Genomic DNA, 7,749 nt, shown 5'->3' on the forward strand with positions numbered 1-7,749 from the left:
GCATTAATATTATCCCTCCAGCGACTGAAAAACTGATTATAACACTTTTACTAATACCAGGTTTTGATTTAGTGCACTGATTTGCGTCGCCTTCATAAAGAAGTGTCTTTGTGGATTGCCCAAAAGCTTATCAAACATAAAACACAATCAAAATATTGAATCTCAAATTTAGAGATCTCTATGATAAAACTATACTAATTTTTAGTAAAATGATCCATGTTGGAGAAGAGAATTAACCTGATCGATAAGTTTTTGTTGTTTCTTAAAATAGCCGGCACTGTACCAGTTAGATTATTGTTCTCCAAATTCCTGGATTGCATCTCTGAATATAAGCCGTGCGTATGTGAGTACAAAGGTAGCCTTACTAGATAAATATAACATCTATCAAAGAGAAATTCTACTCACAGTTCTCTCAAGTTCGTCAAATTAGCCAGAAATTCTTGTATTTGTCCAGTTAAATTGTTTTCAGACAAGTCGCTGCACAAATATAATTTTCAAAGAGCATAGTGATTAGACTGCATTGTTGATTTATATATTGAAATTCGATTCTAACACTAAGCTAGAATTTCCACTTACATTATAACAAGGACTGTGAGATGGGTAATACTGGAAGGTATACTTGTAATTCCTTTGCTCGAGAGATTCCTGAGATCGAAATCAATCAAATGAAATGCAGAACAGATTTCTGAGATCTAAATAAACTAACTAAATATATAACTTGTAAAATTTTAGAAATTGGACCAATGGAAAACCCATAAAAGCTGGGTTTGAATTACTACTCACAAGCTTTTTATTCTGGGGGATACATCGTTGTTATAGCCTAACCAGTCCCACAAAAAATTAACGGGTAAGCATGGATCGCCAGCCGAAGGATATGTGAAATTAATATCCAACTGAATTTCTCTTAAAGCTTGCACTATAAAATTGAACAACGAGATAATTTCAATAGATCCCTCCATAAGATTTTTGGGTTTTTACACTAGTTTGAATTGATAACCATGGATCATGAACCCATTGCATATTTGTCTACAATATGTATGTTTTTTTCAATTGTTTACATATGGAAACCATCTTCAGCTGCTAAAAGACAAAAGTTCCTCATACCATATAAGTGGAAAATACCAAAACCATTCCTCAAATAGATGCAGAACAATAATTTCTCCATACTTCCTACCGATGTTTCATAACGCATCCCCATGCCTACCGAATGTTGGATACTTAAAGTACTTGCCTCTTAATCCTGCAAACTTCAGTGATTACCTATTCATTGAAACAAAAAAGCATACAGATATATTATTCATTGTTTGAGAGTAAACAAACTTGACAAGTATGCAGATTTATCATTCTTCAGTTATTACCTATTCGTTGAGAAAAAATATACAATCCATAGATCTATTATTTTTGGAATTAAAAAATTTGAAAGATTCTTTCAAAGGACCAACAAAGGTTGAAGCACTTACATACGAGGATTACTCCAAGAAATCACCATTCAATGTTATTGGTCGTCTGCTGCCAAAGACCACTGTAGATTGATCTTTGATCCTAAATATTTCTTCTAAAATCTCTACTGTGACTGTACATGTTTATATTTTTTTTATACCCCCTTCGACCATCCGCTTGTTTTATGGATGTATAAACCCCATCAAATCACGAAATCCTGGATACTTATTGCCATATATCTATCTTATTCTATGCAAAAAAATGTTGTTGTTTAAGGTGAAGTTCATAACAACAAACGCATCAAATTATGAATAATTTAAAAGACCAGCACCAAGAAAAACAATGTAAGATATATTCTGTTGTAGATAGGACACATTCAAACCAATTAAAATCATCAATCCATAGATCGTTTCAATTTTTTGAAAAAAACAAACAAGGAACAATCCCACGATCCAATTGCTGGTCAAAATTTCAAGCATTGAAGTAAATGAACTTGTGAGAGAATGTGCAATCAAATAAATATTTAGAGTGCCAAACATTTATTTTCACTTTATATATTATGTCCTTTATGTTAAGATACTAGAAATGCCAGTAAAACTTCAAATCCAGAGTTAAGAGCAGTAAAAAAAAATAGGTTTTCAAGACCAGACCATCCCATATACCATAGCAACGTTTTGTTTTCAAGACCAAACCATCCCATATACCATCATAGTAGGATCTTAACATTATTTGTGTGTTGAGATATCTCTGTCCATCAACACCAAAATACCAAAATCGACCCCCTGATGGAAAGTATTGGCAAGCTAATCCATAATCACCAACATAGCATTTAACCACCTACAATTATTATCACCATAAAACACTCATGAAACAAGACTATGAAGCAAAGAATATGAGATTACCATGAGGGAATTCACCACAAACACCACTAATCCATTAAGGAAGACCACTATGTTAAACCCTCCCAAAGACTACTATGCTAAAATATTAAGCCAATAATATTCTCTGTTAGTTATCCTTGAAAGTATAATGGCCACTAATGTGCATAAAAAGGAAAATAATGAGCAGTTTTAATAATGAATCTCAATCCCTTTACTGCGCATTTTTAAAATTTAAATCCAATGAGAACATGAGAATATAGCACAACAGCACCAATTGATAATTCACCTAGGAACCTATCACAAGGACATAAGCACTAATAGAGCATGGGAGAAACTATTGTAACAAAAATATGATAATGGGATCTGGAGATTTCACCTCATAATCAAGTCTTCTACTACTGCATACAAGCATTTCATATCCAACATGTATTTCAAGTTTGTCAAGTGGTAATGAATATACTCCTAGATAGGCTCACAACCTTCTAACCTGCTAGCATGTGCATTTTTTTAACAATACACTAAAGAAGGTTGCATGTGTCAGAATTCTCAAAAACGAGTTACATTTGGGGAAAATTGTTTATATGGTGTTTATTTAGGGATTATAATTTTATGAAGTGTCATTAATCTGTGTATTATCTAGCCTCTGCCATGCGTGGATTTGGGGGAACTGTCAACACTGCCTCAGGTAAGTATGTCTCCTCTCCCAACCCTGAATGCTCAAGGATTTCCCTCCGAAAATCCAAGATTGATTTAAAGAACGTATTAGTCAAACTTGAGAAATGCATAAAAACTTCTCTAGTGCATTTTCTCTCACCATTTGGCTCATAGCATGCAAAATCTACAAGGTAAACTGGCCTCGACCTAGTCATAAACTACAATGTTATCACAAAGACAAAAAATGTGGAACATACAATTACTATCACTCGATTATAACGGAGATGGTGCCGTAAATCAAACAGATCTTATAAGTTATGAAAAATCTACGCTCTCACATGTAAACAGATCCTACGCTCTTAGTTGACCAGGATACTCATATTCGCACACTGAATGAGAAGAAACGGTCCCAATCAGCGTATTTATGTGTCACAATTCTCAAAAACCAGTTACATTTGGGGGAAATTGTTTATATGGTGTTTATTTAGGGATTATAATTTTATGAATTCTTTAGAAGTATATTGTTTTACAAATTATGTCTATAAATTTTAGGATTTAGGCATTGGTCATTTCGGATCAATGCTACAAGCGAATATCAATTTCAAAACAAAGCATTCAAATAAAAATATGCAGACTAACACATATAACAACTTACAAAATTTTGTAGCAATCACTGAATTTGTAATAAAACAAAACCTCCCAGGAGTTCTACCAGGTAAAGCTACTTGACATAAGTCTTGTAGTAAGAAATAAACAAGTAAATAATGATAACCCTAGTTTGAATTGATAACCATGGATCATGAACCCATTGCATATTTGTCTACAATATGTATTTTTTTTGTCAATTGTTTACATATGGAAACCATCTTCAGCTGCTAAAAGACAAAAGTTCCTCATACCATGGAAGTGGAAAATACCAAAAACATTCCTCAAATGGATGCAGAACCCTAATTTCTCCATACTTCCTACTGATGTTTCATAACGCATCCCCATGCCTACTGAATGTTGGATACTTAAAGTAATTGCCTCTTAATCCCGCAAACTTCAGTGATTACCTATTCATTGAAATAAAAAAGCATACAGATATATTATTCATTGTTTGAGAGTGAACAAACTTGACAAGTATGTAGATTTATCATTCTTCAGTTATTACCTATTCGTTGAGAAAAAATATACAATCCATAGATATTATTTTTGGAATTAAAAAATTTGAAAGATTATTTCAAAGGACTGACAAAGGTTGAAGCACTTACATACGAGGATCGCTCCAAGAAATGATCGTTCAATGTTATTGGTCGTCTGCTACCAAAGACCACTGTAGATTGATCTTTGACCCTAAATATTTCTTCTAAAATCTCTATTGTGACTGTACATGTTTATATTATTTTCTATATCCCCTTAGACCATCCGCTTGTTTTATGGATGTATAAACCCCATCAAATCACCAAATCCTGGATACTCATTGCCATATATCTATCTTCTCCTATGGAAAAAATGTTGATGTTTAAGGTGAAAATCATAACAACAAACCCATCAAATTATGAATAATTTAAAAGACCAGCACCAAGAAAAACAATGTAAGATATATTTTGTTGTAGATAGGACACATCCAAACCAATGAAAATCATCAATCCATAGATCGTTTCAATTTTTTGAAAAAAAAAAAACAACAATCCCACGATCGAATTGCTGGTCAAAATTTCAGGCATTGAAGTAAATGAACTTGTGAGAGAATGTGCAATCAAATAAATATTTAGAGTGCGAAACATTTATTTTCACTTTATATATTATGTCCTCTTTGTTAAGATACCAGAAATGCCAGTAAAACTTCAAATCCAGAGTTAAGAGCAGTCAAAAAAATAGGTTTTCAAGCCTAGACCATCCCATATACCATAGCAACATTTTGTTTTCAAGATCAAACCATCCTATATACCATCGTAGTAGGATCTTAACATTATTTGTGTGCTGAGATATCTCTGTCCATCAACACCAAAATACTAAAAATCTTAACATTATTTGTGTGCTAAGATACCTCTGTCCATCAACACCAAAATACTAAAATTGACCCCCTGATGGAATGTATTGGCAAGCTAATCCCTAATCACCGACATAGCATTTAACCACCTACAATTATTATCATCATAAAACACTCATGAAACAAGACTATGAAGCAAAGAATATGAGATTACCATGAGGGAATTCACCACGAACACCACTAATCTGTTAAGGAAGACCACTATGCTAAACCCTACCAAAGACTACTATGCTAAAATATTAAGCCAATAATATTCTCTATTAGTTATCCTTGAAAGTATAATGGTCATTAATGTGCATAAAAAGGAAAATAATGAGCAGTTTTAATAATGAATCTCAATCCCTTTACTGCCCATTTTTACAATTTAAATCCAATGAGAACAAGAGAATATAGCACAACAACACCAGTTGATAATTCACCTAGGAACCTATCATAAGGACATAAGCACTAACATAGCATGGGAGAAACTGTTGTAACTGAAATATGATAATGGGATCTGTAGATTTCACCTCATAATCAAGTCTTCTACTATTGCATACAAGCAGTTCATCTCCAAAATGTATTTCAATTTTGTCAAGTGGTAATGCATATACTCATAGACAGGCTCACAACCTTCTAACCTACTAGCATGTGCATTTTTTTAACAATACATTAAAGAAGGTTGCACGTGTCAGAATTCTCAAAAACAACTTACATTTGGGGAAAATTGTTTATATGGTGTTTATTTAGGGATTATAATTTATGAAGTGTCATTAATATGTGTATTATCTAACCTCTGCCATGCGTGGATTTGGGGGCACTGTCAACACTGCCTCATGTAAGTATGTATCCTCTCCCAACCCTGAATGCTTAAGGATTTCCCTCCGAAAATCCAAGCTTGATTCAGAGAACGTATTAGTCAAACTTGAGAAACCCATAAAAACTTCTCTAGTGCATTTTCTCTCACCATTCGGCTCATCGCTTGCAAAATATACAAGGTAAATTGGCCTCGACCTAGTCATAAACTACAATGTTATCACAAAGACAAAAAATGTGGAACATACAATTACAGTCACTCGATTATAACGGAGATGGTGTCGTAAATCAAACAGATCTTATAAGTTACGAAAAATCTACCCTCTCACATGTAAACAAATCCTACGCTATGCTCCTAGTTGACCAAGATACTCATATTTGCACACTGAATGAGAAGAAACGGTCCCAATCAGTGTATCTATGTGTCACAATTCTCAAAAACCAGTTACATTTGGGGGAAATTGTTTATATGGTGTTTATTTAGGGATTATAATTTTATGAATTCTTTAGAAGTATATTGTTTTACAAATTATGTCTATAAATTTTAGGATTTAGGCATTGGTCATTTCAGATCAATGCTACAACCGAATATCAATTTCAAAACAAAGCATTCAAAAAAGCATACAGATATATTATTCATTGTTTGAGAGTGAACAAACTTGACAAGTATGCAGATTTATCATTCTTCAATTATTTCCTATTCGTTGAGAAAAAATATACAATCCATAGATCTATTATTTTTGGAATTAAAAAATTTGAAAGATTCTTTCAAAGGACCAACAAAGGTTGAAGCACTTACATATGAGGATTTATCCAAGAAATCACCATTCAATGTTATTGGTCGTCTACTGCCAAAGACCACTATAGATTGATCTTTGATCCTAAATATTTCTTCTGAAAGTATAATGGTCACTAATGTGTATAAAAAGGAAAATAATGAGCAGTTTTAATAATGAATCTCAATCCCTTTACTGCCCGTTTTTACAATTTAAATCCAATGAGAATAGGATAATATAGCACAACAACACCAGTTGATAATTCACCTAGGAACCTATCACAAGGACATAAGCACTAACATAGCTTGGGAGAAACTGTTGTAACAGAAATATGAAAATGGGATTTGCAGATTTCACCTCATAATCAAGTCTTCTACTACTGCATACAAGCAGTTCATCTCCAACATGTATTTCAAGTTTGTCAAGTGGTAATGCATATACTCCTAGACAGGCTCACAACCTTCTAACCTGCTAGCATGTGCATTTTTTTAACAATACACTAAAGAAGGTTGCATGTGTCAGAATTCTCAAAAACGAGTTACATTTGGGGAAAATTGTTTATATGGTGTTTATTTAGGAATTATAATTTTATGAAGTGTCATTAATCTGTGTATTATCTAGCCTCTGCCATGCGTGGATTTGGGGGCACTGTCAGCACTACCTCAGGTAAGTATGTCTCCTCTCCCAACCCTGAATGCTCAAGGATTTCCCTCCGAAATCCAAGCTTGATTCAGAGAACGTATTAGTCAAACTTGAGAAACGCATAAAAACTTCTCTAGTGCATTTTCTCTCACCATTCGGCTCATAGCATGCAAAATCTACAAGGTAAACTAGCCTCGACCTAGTCATAAACTACAATGTTATCACAAAGACAAAAAATGTGGAACATACAATTACAGTCACTCGATTATAACGAAGATGGTGTCGTAAATCAAACAGATCTTATAAGTTACGAAAAATCTACGCTCTCACATGTAAACAGATCCTACGCTCTTAGTTGACCAGGATACTCATATTCACACACTGAATGAGAAGAAACGGTCCCAATCAGCGTAGATCTCTAGGACTTGGCCCAAAAAGAGTATGAAATGACAAAAATATGTGGATCTGCAACCTCTTTGTTGGAAGTACCGGACACTGAAAGTCATCATGGTAACCCAAAAATTTA

At 33.6% G+C, this 7,749-nt stretch overlaps 1 long non-coding RNA gene across 1 annotated transcript; it reads right to left on the reverse strand.

Annotated features, from left to right (window-relative positions):
- Positions 1-236: 236 nt before the first annotated feature.
- Positions 237-940, reverse strand: LOC149154216 (uncharacterized). The gene is made up of 3 exons (XR_016263018.1): positions 784-940; positions 577-645; positions 237-322 (listed from the first exon to the last, which is right to left on the reverse strand). It is a non-coding gene; the product is annotated as an uncharacterized LOC149154216 (long non-coding RNA).
- Between the last annotated feature and the right edge of the window lie 6,809 nt (positions 941-7,749).

Source organism: Pinus tabuliformis, chromosome 9 (assembly GCF_031772625.1).
Source record: "Pinus tabuliformis cultivar Carrire ecotype Pingquan chromosome 9, CPIR1, whole genome shotgun sequence".
In the NCBI taxonomy this organism is placed as follows: domain Eukaryota; kingdom Viridiplantae; phylum Streptophyta; class Pinopsida; order Pinales; family Pinaceae; genus Pinus; species Pinus tabuliformis.